The 17,629-nt window shown below is 36.8% G+C and overlaps 1 protein-coding gene across 3 annotated transcripts in view; it reads left to right on the forward strand.

The window, feature by feature from the left end:
- Positions 1 to 17,629, forward strand: part of SUGCT (succinyl-CoA:glutarate-CoA transferase) — a 732,347-nt gene that overhangs the window by 251,823 nt on the left and 462,895 nt on the right. The window lies entirely within an intron of this gene.

A 17,629-nucleotide genomic window follows, 5' to 3' on the forward strand; every position in this document is an offset into this window, starting at 1 on the left:
TTCCTTCCTTCCTTCCTTCCTTCCTTCCTTCCTTCCTTCCTTCCTTCCTTCCTTTCCTTTCCTTTCCTTTCTTTTTTGAGACAGGGTCTGGCTCTGTCATCAAACTGGATTGCAGTGGCACGATCTCGGCTCACTGCAACCTCCACCTCCTGGATTCAAGCAATTCTCCTGCCTCAGCCTCCTGAGTAGCTGAGATTACAGGCACATGCCACCATGCCCAGCTAATTTTTGTATTTTTAGTAGAGACGGGGTTTTGCCATGTTGGCCAAGCTGGTCTTGAACTCCTGACCTCAAGTGATCTACCTGCCTGGACCTCCCAAAGTGCTGGGATTACAGGTGTGAACCACCATGCCTGGCCCCACATTCTCTATTTCTTGATAAGACAATTCCAAGCTATATCATACGTCATTCATCAGAAAGCCCCAGTAGGATTGCATCTCAGTTGGCCAGATCAGTAACCTCATCAGTAACACTGTATTGGCTTTTCTTTTTTTCTAATTTTCTTGTTATATTTCTCTAAATTATGCTTGCCAGGATCATGTATCAAATAGGGTCTTGTTTTGGATCAGCTCATCCTAGTACATTCTAATCAAGTGTAGCTGAAGACTTGGCAAAGAATAAATTAGTCCTGTTATAAGGCCCAATCTTTTGTTAGTGATGTCATAATCACAACAGCTAGAGGTAAAAGAACCACAGAGTAATGAGAGTGAGAAAAATGTAATTTATTTAGCATGATTTTGGAGAAGAATTTTTGGAGGGGTCTGGAAGGGATTTGTGCGGTGAACAAAGGATGGAATTATATGAAGGATGACCCTGGGAAGTAGATAAAAGTGATTGCATTGAGCCGCCATGCTTGAAAATCGAATGTGTACTACATACTTCTCATATCTCCTGTTGACTTTGTCCATTATCAGTATAAATAAAATCAACATGTTTTATAACTCCACTCCACACATCTGACATGTCTTGATTGCTGTTTCACTGCCACTGCAACGTGGAAAGTGAATTTAGAAGTAGTATAATAGATGAATATAAATTATCACCCTCCTGCACTAGTGAAGAGATTTACAAAAGACTGATTTTGATTCATCAATCAGGAAATTTTTTTAAAAAAACAAAATTTAATGTATGGCAGGATGGTATTTATACTAATTTCTTATTAGAAAGCAAAGGAAAAAAATGTCAGAAGGAAAGAAATTAAAAAGTCTAACCCCTGAGAGGATTAAGGTATTAAAAATATGAGGAAGGAATTAAGACTCTTAGGCAATGAGGGACAAAAAATCTAACCCAAATTGGCTTCAGCCAAAAAGAGAATTTATTATTTTATGTAACTAGAAGGTGCAGGCACAGAACTACTCTCAGACCAGGTTGATTCATGGTTCAGTGTCACTAGGATCATTTTTAGACCCAGCTTCTAATAGGGTAGGGTGGTCACCAGGAGATTGAGAGTTTCCTCACCACAATAAAAGATACAACGGGAAAGAGAGTTTGTACCAAGATTTAGGAATTGTTTCTCCTTGGATCTTATTAGCCTGATTTGGCTCATGTGATTGTCTCCAAACAAAGGACTGGATAATGAAATGAGCATATTAGCTTATTTTACTTTTTGCTTTCCAATCTGTGTGTCATTCATTTCTTTTTTTGGTTTCATTGCATTGGCTAGTACCCCTAGTACAATGCTGAACAGAAAGGGTAAGAGCACATCACTACATTACTCTTGATATTAGAGAAAAATGGTTTAGTGTTTCACCATTATAGTGGTAGTTGTAGGATTTATTTTTTTTAAAGATTTTCTACAAAATTAGCTGGGTTTGGTGGTGTGGGGCTGTAATCCCAACTACTCAGGAGGCTGAGGCATGAAAATTGCTTGAACCCAGGAGGCAGAGGTTGCAGTGAGCCAAGATTGTGCCACTGCACTCCAGCCTGGCGACAGAGCAAGACTCCATCTCAAAAAATAATAAAATAAAATAAAATAAATAGATTTTATCTATCAGACTGAGAAAGTCTTCTATTTCCAGTTCACTAAGTTTTTTTTCGTAATTCATAAATTGGGTTGAATTTTGTTGAATGCTTTTTCTCATTGAGATGATAATATGGATTTTCTTCTTTATTCCTGTTAGTATGGTGAATTTATTAGTCTGTTTGCATTGCTATAAAGGAATAAGTGAGGCTAGGTATTATGTAAAGAAAATAGGTTTATTTGGATTATGGTTCTCCACGCTGTACAAGAAGCATGGCAACAGCATCTGCTTCTGGTGAGGGAAGCTTACAATCCTGGCTGAAGGCAAAGGAGGAGCAGGCAGGTCACATGGCGAGAACATGCAAATGCATGTATCTTTTTAATATAATGATTTCTTTCCCTTGGGGTAGATACTCATTAATGGCTTTGCTGGATTGAGTGATAGTTCTATTTTTAGTTAAGAGGATATATACTCTTCATGAAGAGTATATCTTCATGAGAGCCAACTTCTGTCTCCATCTCGGCATCATTTATTAATGTGTCTCCTGTGACGAGGACTTCTGTGACAGGAGCAGTGCATAAACTGCTCTTCTAACTGGCATTTGGTGAGGATCTAACCACTTACCAGAGTATTTCTATTGACTTTTTGCTGATGTGTTGGATTTCTGTGCTTATGCATTTTGCTTACTTTGTATCTTACTTAAGTAATGAGACCCCACTTTCAGGGTCCTTCGATAGTCATAGCTCATCTCAGGCCAGTCGCCAGAGATGAAGAATATGAACCTGTACCCTAAAGGAGTGATGGAGATGTGGGTGGAGAAAAGCTTTTTGCACCCTTACTTGAATGTTTTTGAACAGGGCCAGATGGAACTTTCCAATACATGTAATCATCAAGAAGGCATCCCAATACAACCCTTGGAAGTTGCTAAAATGCTTTTGTTTTATATCCTTCTTTCATCTTCATGTTATTCTTTAGTTGTAATTTACTCCTTTTTTGTCAATAATGAATTGTTCTTAACTTCTGAGATTAAGGAAGGATAACTGGTTTGATTCTTTTTTTGCTTGTGGAATAGCCTGTATCTCATAAAGCCTCAGATATATTTATAAAAATTACAGTGTCTGGTCTTAAGAAGGAGTATTTTCTGTCATTACAAGCTGACCAAAAATTTCCTTGGGCTCTTATTACACCAAACCTGAGAAATAATTGTGTTTTTTCAAGTTACAGTAGTACCTTGTACAATTACCTTAGACTTTAAGAGGTCTGCTATGCACCAGATCCAATAGGGCTAGACCTTGAAATGATTCAGAGAAGGGTTCTGCCCTCTGTGTGCTCTACATCTCTATTAAGTAGAAGTGTCAAGCTCTGTGGACTAGACAAGGAAACATGGAAGTGGAGTAGCAGGTTAAGAGGCTACTAATTTATTTACGTGGGCAAGACACTGGAGGGCCCAAGCAGAGAATACTCCATTAAACTGTGAGCATTCAGGAAAGGTAGGTTAAGGACTCCGTATTCTCTGGGGTTTGCACTTCCAACTTTACAGTCTGGGAACTGACCATTCATTTAATCTGACGAGTGATTAAGCCCTAGGGAAAATGCACTCGCAATGACCAAATTCTGGTTTTAGTTAGAAACTAGTTTAATAATCTAAAATAGGAAATACGTCTTCCTACAAGGGAAGTTTACATAAGACCAGAAATAACAAGAGCTATAAATCAAGACAAGAAAGCAACTTGGTGAATATTTAGTATTTGAACAAAGAAGGATCCCCAAGGAGAAGCCTTTTCCCATTTTTGGATAGTCTTATTTAGATAGGGGGGTCCTCTCCTCTTAACCATGATTCTGTTTCTTGCTTTCTGATAGCGTTTCAAAATGCTCCAAATTTATTCTTTAATATTTTGGGTTTCAACAACTTTTGTTTTTTTTGCACCAAACATTCCAGATTGTTTCATTAAAACACATTTATTAAACACTCATAACAATAGCCAATATTTCTTGAGCATTTATGTGCCAGGTACTATTCTGAATGCCTTTACCTTTTATATGCACTCTGTAAAATAGGTATTTTTATCCCCTTTTTTTCAAATGAATGAGACACATGGAAACTAGATATCTTACCCAAGGTTACACAATTAGGAAAGATCGTTCTAGAACATGTGCTATTAAGCATTCTGTAATTCTGTCCCCGTCTTTCTTTTGAGTTGCTGGAGACATTAAAGATGATTTGATATAATCTATTTTCATTGTCAAGATGAGCGAACAGGGAAAGTTATCCAAACTTAGTTTATGGCTGACATAAAAATCAAGCTGTCTTCTGTTACTGTGCTATCTGACATCCTATGGCCTGGAAAACAACTGCCTCAATTAAGAAAGTCAACTTATGTTATAAGAGGAAAAGATTTTCTTTTTCTTTTCATAAACTTCTATGGGGAAAATTTATGATTAGTAAGAAAATAAATCCCCTTAACAATATGCACTACAAAGTCAGTGAAATTTCCAGATACTATTTAGTTGTACCTGTTTTTTTTTCTGTTCTTTCTTAAAATCCACTTTTAAAATACATCTAGGTTTTCTCTTTTGGCTTAAATGTGTTGGAATGGGAATCCGTATATGCATTTTAATAAGAGCTATATTAAATGGTTCTGGAAATAAAATGTCTTTCTCTCTCTCAGGTTTTAGAAAGTCCACTCTCATTGCTTCATCCTGATTGAGCAGGATTCATCCTTTTTAGGGTGAGAGGAAGTTCAGTCTCCAAAAAGCTTAAGTTTCTGGACTCTCCAGAGCAAGCACTGCCAACTTTCTGATTTATGTGTGGTTTTAGTGATGAGGACTACTGTCTTCCATGAATTTAGGTGAGAACACATGGGACTTTTTACAGAAACCTCACGTTGCACTTCACTTAATTTCCAATAGGTTAGAGGCAGCCCACGGCATGATTATGTGCACGGGGGCATTGTCTGGTCTCAATATCTGTGTTACTTATTATATTTTAAATTGTACCCTTATTCTTCATGTCCTATCTTTATTCTTATATTTATTTTCCTTGTTTTGCCTTTGGGGAGTAGATGACTGTAAGCTATATGTTAAACACAGTTTTGCTGTCATTTTCCATGATTTTATTAGGTTTTGTACAAAATTGCAAGTGCTTTTGTTGCTTACCTGGCACAAAAATAAGGAAGTAGGTAAGCTTAGCAACATTACAATCTGTCAGTAAATAGAGAGTTCCATGCAAGCTTTATTCACAGATACATAACGCAAGACTTGTCATGAAGAATGAAAGCTGAGTAGTATTTTATCCAAAACACATTTGACTAGGGTACAATTTCTTTATCTCACTGTATTAAAAACAGTGGTAACACTTGCAGGGACACTGAATTTGCTAGAGTGTAAGCCTAAAGGGGCAGGGGAGCAACATTTGTAAAGCGGGAATAACGAGAGTAAGAACTATCTTTTTAACTGTCAGTATGTTGGGTAAAAAGAGAAAAGTTACAACAGACATAAAATAGGAGGGGCTATTTGAAAATTCAGGAGAATGTTCACATAACCCAAACCTGTCAAATGGCAAGCACGTTTTCATGTTTTCTTTGTCTATATGGCAAACAGGTTGAGTTTACAGTACAACTGTGCCCTTTTAATCTCTTTGAGGATTAGTTTTGGAAGCAGCATCTGCTCCTGGGATTCCTTTTGACTGGCTTGCTGGCTGATGCAATGTAATCAATCTAGATGAAATTGTGCATTACATTCTTGGGCACTTGTAGTCTTTGGTGGATTTCCTTTTCCATGTTGTAGTCACATAGGAAAAGGGGATAAGGAAGGGATCAGGAAAAGGAACACACTGGCTACACTAAGGCACTGAATGCAAAGATGACTGATACAGGTCACTTAGGAATGGAAGGAGATGGACGAGCACTGCGATGTGCAGGAAAAGGGCCTCTGCCAGGATCTCAGGAAACTCCACTTCTGGGTGACCTTGAGCAAGTTGCCCAGTTTTGCTGGGCTTGAGTTTACTCATCAGAGAGAAAAAAAATTAGAGCCGATGAAGTTTCTTACAGTTACCATTGCACAATTCTAAGCAAAAGATGGAAGATGATATTGGTTTTACTCATTAGGCAAGGCTCCTGCTATCTTGTAGGTTTTGGTACCAAGACAATGACATCTCTAGTCTTTCTTTATTTGTCTTCCTTGGTCTGAGAAAAACATACTTTCAGAGAAGGATCCACTTGATTTTTTTTTTTTTTTTTTTAAGGGGGGGCTTTACTCTCTCTCCCAGGTGGAGTGCAGTGGCGCAATCTCGGCTCACTGCAATCTCTGCCTCCTGGGTTCAAGTGATTCTCCTGCCTCAGCCTCCCTAGTAGCTGGGATTACAGGCATGTGCCACCGCGCCCAGCTGATTTTTGTATTTTTAGTAGAGACGGGGTTTTACCATGTTGACCAGGCTGATCTTGAACCCCTGACCTCAAGTGATCTGCCCAACTTGGCCTCCCAAAGTGCTGGGTTTACAGGCATGAGCCATCATGCCCAGACTCCACTTGAATTTGTTGCTATCACTTTGCTCCTAGAGGAGATTTTGATCCACGTTTTGATAGCATAACTTCTTGTAGAGAAAAATGCTGCTCAGGTCAACAAAAATGCTGTTCAGTATGATTCCATTCTCTGACAGGTTCTTAATGTTTACAGAGAGATGTGCCTTAGCAGTGCTGGGAATAATGGTTTCTATTCCTAATTCTGGTATCTTTATAGAATTAGCTGGGCTTTATGTTGAAACACAATACCAAAGCTCTCTGGTATGCTGAGCCAGGGAATGTTTTCCAATTTCTAGGCCTCTTTATTACCTGAAACCGAAACCTAAACCTTACTGTTCTGTAAGCTGCATGGCAAATCAAAGAGATGAGAGCCTCACCTAGCAGATCCCCCTCAACAGCAGAAGTGTTTAAATAGCCAGGCCTTCTCCTGAGCTGTTTTGGCAAGGCTAAGGTGTCAGTTTACTGATGGCTGGAAGAAGTAAGAGAGACCCAATCACATGTATACAGTGACCTTAGCCCTAGGAAATTCAGTGTTTTATGCTCTTTCAAAGTGATGTAAGTGATGTAAGATATGTATTATAGGATATGTTATATTAATATCGACCACAGTTTCTCCATTTGTATAATGGGGATAATGTCTTTTCTATTTTTCTTTTTCTTTACCGCTAAGATAATATTTCCTTCTTTAAAATTAGCATTTGGACATGTTTTAATTATTGCAAAGAACATTTACTTTACTTCTTATAATATCAGCTACTTACTATAGAAAATATTTTACTAAATTAATGTTTTTAACAGTGAGGAGCTGGGCGTGGTGGCTTATGCCTGTTATCCCAGCACTTTGGGAGGCCAAGGCAGGTGGATCACTTGAGGCCAGGAGTTCAAGACCAGCCTGGCCAACGTGGCAAAACCCTGTCTCTACTAAAAATGCAAAAATTAGCCAAGCGTGATGACAGGTGCCTGTAGTCCCAGCTACTCAGGAGGCTGAGGCAGGAGAACCACTGAACCTGGGAGGGAGAGGTTGCAGTGAGTGGAGATTGCGCCACTGTACTTCAACTTGGGTGACAGAGCAAGACTCTGTCTAAAAAAAAAAAAAGAAAGAAAAACCAATGAGGAAATGTTATTTTCAATTAATGAAATCCTATAATGCAGATTTTCATGGTGATGCCATTGGTGTGACCACACAGTGCATTCTTCTTGTTTGCTGCCCAGATAGAGCCAATTTATCAACATGGGAATTGCAATAGAGTTTAATACTCATAGAGCTGGCTAAATGGGAGACAGGAGTTTTATCATTCCTTAAACCAGCCTCCCTGAAAATTTGGAGCACAGGGTTTTTCAAAAGTAGTTTGATAGGCAGGAGGCTAGGGAATGGGGGATGCTGATTGGTGGGGTGGAGGATAAAATCATAGGGAGCTGAAGCTGTCTTCCTGCTGAGTCAGTTCTTACAGACCAGATGATCCAGTGTACTGGTCTGGATGGCACCAGCTGGTTCATCAGAATGCAGGGTCTGAGAAATACCTCCAATACCAATCTTATGTTTGACAATGGTAATATATAGGAGCAATTGGGGAGATTAGGAATCTTGTGGCCTTTGGCTGTGTGACTTGTGAGCCATAATTTCTAATGTTGTGGCTGATTTGTTAGTTTCACAAAGACAGTCTGGTCCCCAAGCAAGGATGGGTTCATTTTGGGAAGGGACAGTTATCATCTTTGTTTCAAAGTTAAACTATAAATTCCTCTCAAGTTTGGCCTACACAGAGGAATGAATGAGGGCAACTTGGAGGTTAGAAGTGAGATGAAGACAGGTCAGATTTCTTTCACTTTCAGAGTTTTCTCACTGTCATAATTTTTTCAAAGGTCTTTTCATTAGGCAAGGAAATTGATTTATTTAGGTTAACTAGAGAGTTAACCTGATTAGAGTTTATTCAATTGTGAGTTAATGTACACTATTCTCTTTATTCAAATGTTGTAATTTAATCATAAGAATGTATCTCAGGGATAAGTATTCCAAAAATCTGTCCTAGACTATTGAGAAGTTTTTAAAAGAGTAAATAATATTGCAAAGTATACTGGTTTTTTAGGTGCTCAATGTTATATTCAATGACAGCTGAGAGAATTCTGAATTTTTACAATGATCATTTGGCGTGGGACTAGAAACAAAGGATCCCTCAGCTGTTTTTACTGAGCTTTAAAGTATACATATGGACAGAAAACTGGGAAATATGATGATAGTCTAAGTCGTTGGTTGAAAACAAGTTTCGAAATAAAGTCTACCTTACAAAAATAAAAACTTAAATACATTTTTTTGTTGAAAAAGATAAAGAACAAAGAGCTTGAAGACCTTTGAAGACTACAACAAAGAAAACAAAATATGAATGAATATAAGAATTCAGATGCACAAACTTACACAAAAATGCTTGCAATTCACCTTATTGTCATCAAATAAATTTTGCCGTTGACATATCTTTGTTGATTCAAGACACATTTTACGCTGATTTACTTGGCTCTATGAGTAGAAATATAATAAATGTAGCCGTGTGATATTCCAAAAGCTGGATGAAATGGCTTTTAGTATTTAAGCATAATTCCATATATTTTGTCTTAATAAAACAATGAAAGTTAGCATTTGTCAGGATATTATCTGAAATTAATGTAAATATTCAATTATTTATATATCTTAAAGGTTGATGAAAATATACAATATTATGTATATTAAAACTGTCAAAAATTAAAAAAAAAGAAGTATGTCATCATTTATGGTCCTCTTTAAGTCTTAAGAAGATAGAAATAGTGAGCTTCAGTACTAAGAAGAAGAAGATGCCAAAAAAAGAGTATTGTTCTGTTCAGTGTGTAAGTATTGAAGAACGAACAGCATTGACAATAACTTTGCTTTTGATTTTCCCTCATTCTATTTTGGCAGTCCTCTGCAAAAGGATTTGGCAGATCTGAGCTTTTAGAAAGCTTTTCTTAGGAATGAATTAAGAGTACCCCCCTCCCCCAATTTACGAATTGGCAACATAGACTAGAAGAAAATCTTCATTGATATTTCCTCTAAACAAGACTGCCTTAGCTTAAAACAGGGCACATTCTCTGAAATAAGAGCCATCCATTTCATTCCCTAGTGATACTGGAATAGTTTTCGATTACCATAAACTATCTTACCCCTGAGTTCAGACATTTTGTTTAGTTCTGTTTTACCTATTTTCCTTGCACCAAGCTTCTCCAAGTCATTCAGATTAAATGTACTTTTCTGTAGTCTTTTGGTAGTCATTATGTAAAAAAATTTAGAAGGCAAATTGAAGATGATACCTTTTTTATTTAAAAGAGTATTGCTACAGCATTTCTTAACTTGAAAGCAACATTAATTACGGTTACCTCCTTTTGTTTAAATGACAGATGCTCTTGGTTAATGTATAATGCATATACTTGCATATTCTATTTATCATATATATTGGAGCTACTATTGAGAAAATATTCTTTAGTTACTTTTCTAGAGATACTCATCTATATTACTAGTAATTTAGGAAACCTAGTCCTTATCATTTGAACACTTTTGTTCCTGAAACCATGTTAAAAACTGACTTCTGTGAACTGAAGGATTTACTCGATTATTTTATCCCACCCTAGAATGCCTCCCGCTTCCTACTTACTTAGACAGTGACCTCGTGGAACTCCTCATGAAGTCTTAATTTTCCAAGTCAATATCCAACTAAGAATATTTTCAGGCATTTTCTTTTCATAGTTTACCTGGGTTATAGTTTATTACCAAATCAATTTTTTCCCACAGTTGCATCATTTTGAAGGAAATCTCAGATTTATAGAATTTTTAAAAACATTTTTTCTTTTCTAATTACAACGTGAATTGAACCCATACTATTAAAATAACATTTATGAGCTTTTTCTAATTATGAAATGGAAACATTCTCATTGTTGGAAATTCGGAGAGCTCAGGAAAATACCAAAATAACAGGGAAACACAAAACAAACAGAAGCAAAATGAAGTCATTTACCCAAAGATAAGTAGTTTATATTTTTGTGTAGCCCCTTCAAATAGTTATTCCATTAACCTTTAATCATTTATATTAATAATACCTCAGTGATTTGTACTTATTTTATGACCAGATACACAAAGGCCCACATGGTTCTAGCCTTTATATTGTGTTCTCTCTCTGCTTTTTGTTTCTTTTGTTTGTTTTTTTGAGACAGCATCTTGCTCTGTTGCCTAGGCTAGAAGCTGTGGTGCAGTCATGGCTCACTTTCAGCCTCTACCTCCGAGGCTCAAGTGATCCTCCCACCCCAGCCTCCTGAGTAGCTGGGACTATAGGCACAAGCCACTGCACCTGGCCAAGTTTTGTATTTTTTGTTGAACTGGGGTTTTACCATGATGCCCAGACTGGTCTTAAGTTTATGAACTCAAGCCATCTGACCACCTTGGCCTCTCCAAAGTGCTGGGATCACAAGTATGAGCCACCATGCTGAGCTGTCTCTCTTTTTTATTTTTTATTTTTAGACAGGGTCTTGCTCTGTTGTCCAGGCTGTATTGCAGTGGTGCAATCATGGCTCACAGCAGCCTCGACTTCCTGGGCCCAAGTGATCCCCCTACCTCAGCCCCCAAGTGAGGACTACAGGTATGCGCCACCACACTTGGCTAAATTTTTTATTTTTTGTAGAGATGGGATCTCACTCTGCTGTCTAGTCTGGTCCTGAGTTCCTGAGCTCAAGCAATCCTCCTCCCTTGGCCTTCCAAAGTGCTGGAATTACAGGTGTGAGCCACCATACCTGGCCCCTGTTGTCTCTTACTACCTCAGTTCAATTCTATTGTCATTGTTTTGGCTTTGTAGCAAGTTTAGACATCTATTTTCATAAATCCTATAGTATTCTTCATTTTCAGTATTTTTTTGCTCATTGTTTTCTGCGTATTATTTTGGAGAATTTTTCTTTTCTTTTGAGACAGAGTTTTGCTCTTGTTGCCCAGGCTAGAGTGCAGTGGCGTGATCTCAGCTCACTGCAACCTTTGGAGAAAATTTTGACAGAAAATGTCAAGTTAACAACAGTTTATCAGATTTTGATTGGCATTGATTTAAATATAAAAATTAAATTGATTAGACCTGATCTCTTCATCATAATTGAGTCTTCCCTTCCAGGAGCATAGCACTAGTCAACTCTCATAATAGCAAGTTTTGTAGATTTCTTCTTATAATTGTATACCTGTCTTGGTGTCTGTTTCTAGGTATTTTACATCTTTCAGGTGCTATGGTGGGTAGAATCTTTCCCCTTGTGTAGCATGAGCATATATAATATAAGCATGGTAACTGCTTATATTAGATATGCAATTACTATGCTTATATTGTATTGCCATGCTTATATTACCATGCTTATATTATATATGTCTCGTAACTGGCCACATCACCAAAATCATTTATTATTTCTGGGTAGTTTGAATTCACATGTCTTGAGCTGCTGTGTTATATAATCTTCTTTAATTTTATTTAGTGTGTTCAATTATTACTTTAAATCCAGTTAATATTTTTTGTTTTGAATACTACAATATTTGTTTATTTGATGTTACTTTAGTTCTTTGTACAAGTTTGACCATATATGAAGGCAACAGGGAGACACTATTTGTTCCATTCTACTTTTTTCTTCCTTTAGCTTCCAGATTTGTTTGTATATTTGATTTTTTTATCTCAGTTACTACCTCAGCCATTATTATTTTTAATTCATATATCTTTTCTTTCAATAATTATTATACCATTTTATTTTATTTTATTTTAGCAGCTATTTTGGATATAATTCTGAGATTGAGTAGTAGCAATATTTATTCCCATTTCTTTCATAGCACTTGCATATTCATGAGTTTTTTGTCTTAACTTTTTTGTGGTAGGAATATGCCTCCAACCTTTTATTATTTCTCTAGGAGGCATAGGTGGCATATTTTGTAAGTCCTTACGTATCTGAAGATATCATTCTGTTGTGTTTACAAGTGAATGAAAATTTGTCTGGATATAAAATTCTTGGTAAGCATCTTTCCCCATAGAAAAGCTGTAATTTTATTCCATACAGAATATTGTGAAGTGATCTAGGCCAATCTGACTTTTAAGTCTTTTTTAAGGACTATGTCTTTATCTTCAAAAAATATTCATCAGGATTGTCTAGGTTTAATGAATTGCACCTTATGTAAGGTGAATCTTTTGGTCAGCACAAAAAAGGTTAGATTTGGTTAGATTTTATTCAGCTCGGCTATTTTGTTACAGAAAAGTCTAATTAAGCCAAAAAATATAGAGTGGGAAAAATGACTCTTCTCACTTTTCTCTAACACACTGTCATAAGCCAATGAATGGGTGCGGTGGCTCATGCCTGTAATCCCAGAACTTTAGGAGGCTGAGGCGGGTGGATCACTTGAGGTCAGGAGTTCAAGACCAACCTGGCCAACATGGTGAAACCCCATCCCTACTAAAAATCCAAAAATTAGCTGGGCATGGTGGCACACACCTGTAATCCCAGCTACTCAGGAGGCTGAGGCAAGAGCATCACTTGAGCCTGGGCAGCGGAGGTTGCAGTGAGCTGAGATTGTGCCACTATATTCCAGCCTGGGCGATAGAGCAAGACTCTGTCTCAAAACAAACAAAAGACCAATGAATTATGCATTTGAGGAAAGAACAAATTAAAAAGTCCTGTTATTTGCTGCAGCATAGGTGGAACTGGAGGTCATTATGTTAAATGAAATAAGCCAAATAGAGAAAGACAAGTAGTGGATGTCCTCACTGACATGCGTCAGTTAAAAAATTGCATCTTAAGAAGATAAAAGTAGATTGGTGGTTGCCAGAGGCCAGGAAGGGTAGTAGGGATGGGGGGAATAAACAAAGATTTATTAATGGGTACAAATATACAGTTAGATAGAAGTTAAGACCTGATTTCCAACAGATCCGTTGGGTGGTTATAGTTAGCAATAATCTATTGTACATTTCAAAATAGCTAGACAGGATTAATTAGAATGATCCTATCATACAATAGGTACATATTTAAGGTGATGGATATCCCAGTTACCCTGATTTGATCTTTATACATTACATGAATGTATCAGATTTACACATGCAGCCCCAAATACATACATCTATTATGACTCAATAGAAAAAAGTAAATTTTTCAAAAAAGGAAAATAACATAATTTTTTGATGGTGGTAGACAAAATCGAGGCAGGGCATTTTTTCCTGCCTCCTTTAGGCCCACCCCATCACTTTTCCCACCCCCATTTAAGCGCTCAAATGTTCTTTCTCCAGCTGGGCATTCTTGATGGCAAATATGATGTAAATGACTTCTTGTTCAAAGGTGGAAGTCAGAGGTTGCCAGGGTGGTTTTCTATTCAATCATGCCTTGTGTAGTGTTCCCAATCCACAAAATCTTGTCCATTAGACCAGAGACTGCGCTGCTTGTCCACGTCCTCATGGTGGTCACTTCAGATGCCTCTCACTGTTCATGCACTTCTTTTCTCATAACTCTCACTCACAAATAGACTGCTTGTTTCTTACTGGTGCATCTCCTTAACTTGTTAGGAAAACAAACTTTAACTAGGAACTAACATTTCTTGGTGGCCAAAATGTGCTGTCCAATACAAATTCCTGTTATTGCTTGGAGGAATTATGGTTTGCAAAATTAGCTGATGCTTTTTCTTCTTTCTTTATCTTTTCAAGATAAGATAAACAACTACTACAAGGTACAGCTTTAAGGAAAGTTTCTTATGCAATATTTTATGTTTTGTCGAATTTGTTTAGATGTCTTCTTTATTAAAATACATTATTTATATGTTGAATCTCCATTTTATGTGTCCCATAATTCTTATCAGTTTTGGGGACCATTTTAATATATTCATCCCATTTTTCATCAATCTTGCCTGTATTGATTTTCCGCAATGTTCATTCTGACCTTTACAAGTTTTATTGCAATTTTAGACTGTTTAAGGCATTCTTGTCTCCTTACTTTGATTTAATGATTCTGCTAATTTTCTTTTTGTTTAAGTGTTTTTTCTTAGCTCATCTTTACTTTCTTTATTTGGAGGGTCCAGAGAGTTTTCTTTAATATATGAGAGGATAAATAAATGCTTTCTAAAATGTACCTGTTTTCTGCCATATTTATGTTAAAAGTATGCTCTTTACATCTTACATTTTATATTTATTTCCTTTTGTAGGGCATAATATCTTCATGGATATTATTGTATCTTCTTGTCTTTTCATTCTTAAATGAAAAGATTTATTCTGATCTTGTATTTGCCCAAAAATAGCATGGATTTTTTTTTCTGTATCTCTTCAATATTCTCTTGTACAGTAGTATTCTCCCTTCACATCTAACATTGAATGGCTGATTAGTGTAAATTTACATTAGTGACCAAGCAATTTGGAGAAGGTGGACATACAGGACATGTAAGCAGGGAGATTTCCTCTCTGGTTGGTTTACTGTCTGTACATGGGGAAACTGCTGTTCCATGGGCCAGCTTTCCACGGCTAGTTTCTTTTCCTTCTGGCATCTCCTCAAGAATACTGCTTGGCTGTGTCTGGCCTCCTTCCTGGAGCTCCTGTCTGCTGTTTCAGGCAAGAACCCTACTTCAATGGGGAAAGTCAGATTCCTAAGTCACTTCATCCACCAAAATAAACTCCAGATGGATTAAAGATTTAAATGTTAAAAAAATAAAACTTTGCATGTACTTTAAGAAAACAGGGGAAAACATTTATATACTCTTTGGGCAGGAATGTACATTTTAAATCCAATACAAGGGAAAATTAAATTACTGATAGATCTAACTATTTATTTCTCACAACATCTGTATGTGAGAAAGCTCACTCCACATACAGTATTATACAGTAAATAGAAATATTTATAATGTAATCTGTTGGTCAAAGATTGAGTCTTTATGTACAATGGATTTTTACAAATTAATGAGGGAAACATGAAAATCCTAATTGTAAAACAAGCAACATTGACATAATCCATAAAGAGAATGCACAAATGGCTAATAACAACATGAAAAAACTTTCAATCTCATTAGTAATCAAACAAATGTAAATAAAAGTAATGAATTACAGTTTTCTTTATTACATTGATAAATGGGAAGAAAAGATAATAATGCTAATTCAGGACTTGGGAAAGTGTCTTTCCAAGACTGCATTCTTTTTTTTATAATTGCATACTATTTCATGGGTTGGATATAACTTGGTTAATTTCCCTATTGGTGGACAATATATTGTTTCTCTGTTATTTACTATTACTATAAATACTGCACTAAACATTATTTTATATGTGAATAACATATGGCTTTTAAATCTACAAAATAGATGATCAGGAATGAGATTGCTATCACTAAGGAAATAAAGAACTACAGTAGTCGCTACTTATCTGCAGTTTTGCTTTCCATGGTTTTACATACCCATCATGAACTGTGGTCTGAATATACTAAATGGAAAATTCATTAGATTTAAATTGCATGTTTTTGTGAGTAGCAAATCTTGTGATATTCTCCTTCTTCCCACCCGGGATGTGAATTATTCCTTTGTCCAACATATCCCTGCTGTATATGCTACCCAATTGCAATAGCCGTCTAGGTTTTCAGGTCAAATAAACATAGTATGTATAGGGCTCAGTGCCATTTGCGGTTTCAGGCATTCACTGGAGGTCTTGGAACATGTCCTAAGCAAATGAGGGGGACTACTCTGATTACTAGACTTGATTCCAAAAAGATAGCAGTCATTCACATTTTTAACAACAATGTATGAAAGTGCCCCTGACTTACCTCTAATTTTTTATAATAATGGGTATTGTCACATTAAAAAAAAAATTGGCCATGTTGCCTGGGCATGGTGCCTGGCCATGTTGCCTGGGCACTTTGGGAGGCCAGGGCGGGCGGATCACTTGAGATCAGGAGTTCGAGACCAGCCTGGTCAACATGGTGAAACCTTGTCTCTACCAAAAGTATAAAATGGGCTAGGCGTGGTGGCTCAAGCCTGTAATTCGAGCACTTTGGGAAGCTGAGATGGGTGAATCACCTGAGGTCAAGAGTTGGAGACCAGTCTGGCCAACATGGTGAAACCCCGTCTCTACTACAAATACAAAAAAATTAGCCAGGAGTGGTGGCAGTCGCCCGTAATCCCAGCTACTCGGGAGGCTGAGGTAGGAGAATTGCTAGAACCCTGGGGGCAGAGTTTGCACTGAGCCGAGGTCACGCCACTGCACTCCAACCTGGGCGACAGAGCTACACTCTGTCTCAAAAAAAAAAAAAAAGTATATATATATATATATATAATTAGCCGGGCATGGTGGCAGCCCCTGTAACCCCAGCTACTCGGGAGGCTGAGGCAGGAGAATCGCTTGAGCTCAGGAGGCAGAGGTTGCAGTGAGCCACAATGGTGCTACTGCACTCCAGCCTGGGTGACAGAATGACGCTCCATCTCAAAAAAAAAAAAAGTTTGCCACATAATGTGTAAAAAAACATGCATAGCAATGCTATTTTAGTATTGTCTCCTCTGATTCAGATTGAGTGTGACTCTCTATGTTTATTGCACATTTGCATTTCCTATTCTTTTTTGGTTGCTTATACTTTGCTTTTTTACTAATATGTGGAAACTTTTATGTTAATATTTTTCCCAATCCTTTATTCATCTTTGACTCTATTTTTATTTTTTATCTAATCAAATATTTCTATTTTTTCTTCTAGAATTTTGGGTTTTCTACCTTTGGTTATAAAACCTTGAGTAAAAGTCTCCCCAAAATTTATTCTCCTAAATTTTATTCTATTTTATTTATTTTCACATTTGTGTCTCTACTCATATGAAATATGATGTGAAATAATGACTTAATTTACTTACAGATGGATAGCTAGTTTTGACAGCATTTTGAATAAATACTTTTTTTCTTACTAAAATAGAATTCTACATGGACTATATTAATTGTATATATTGGGACCTACTACTGGATGCTATTCCAACCACTCAATTATTTGCTTATTTCTTATTTGTTTAAGATGCTGTTATCGTAAGCTTTAATAGACGGGAGTCTTTGACTTACTATTGTTTTTATGTTTTTTAATCTTCTTAGCTATTTATACTTCCATATGAATATTCCCATTTTAACTGATTTCAAAATGGTTGTGATTCTAAC

This window comes from Rhinopithecus bieti, unplaced genomic scaffold (genome assembly GCF_001698545.2).
Source record: "Rhinopithecus bieti isolate Rb0 unplaced genomic scaffold, ASM169854v2 scaffold_2439, whole genome shotgun sequence".
Lineage (NCBI taxonomy): Eukaryota > Metazoa > Chordata > Mammalia > Primates > Cercopithecidae > Rhinopithecus > Rhinopithecus bieti.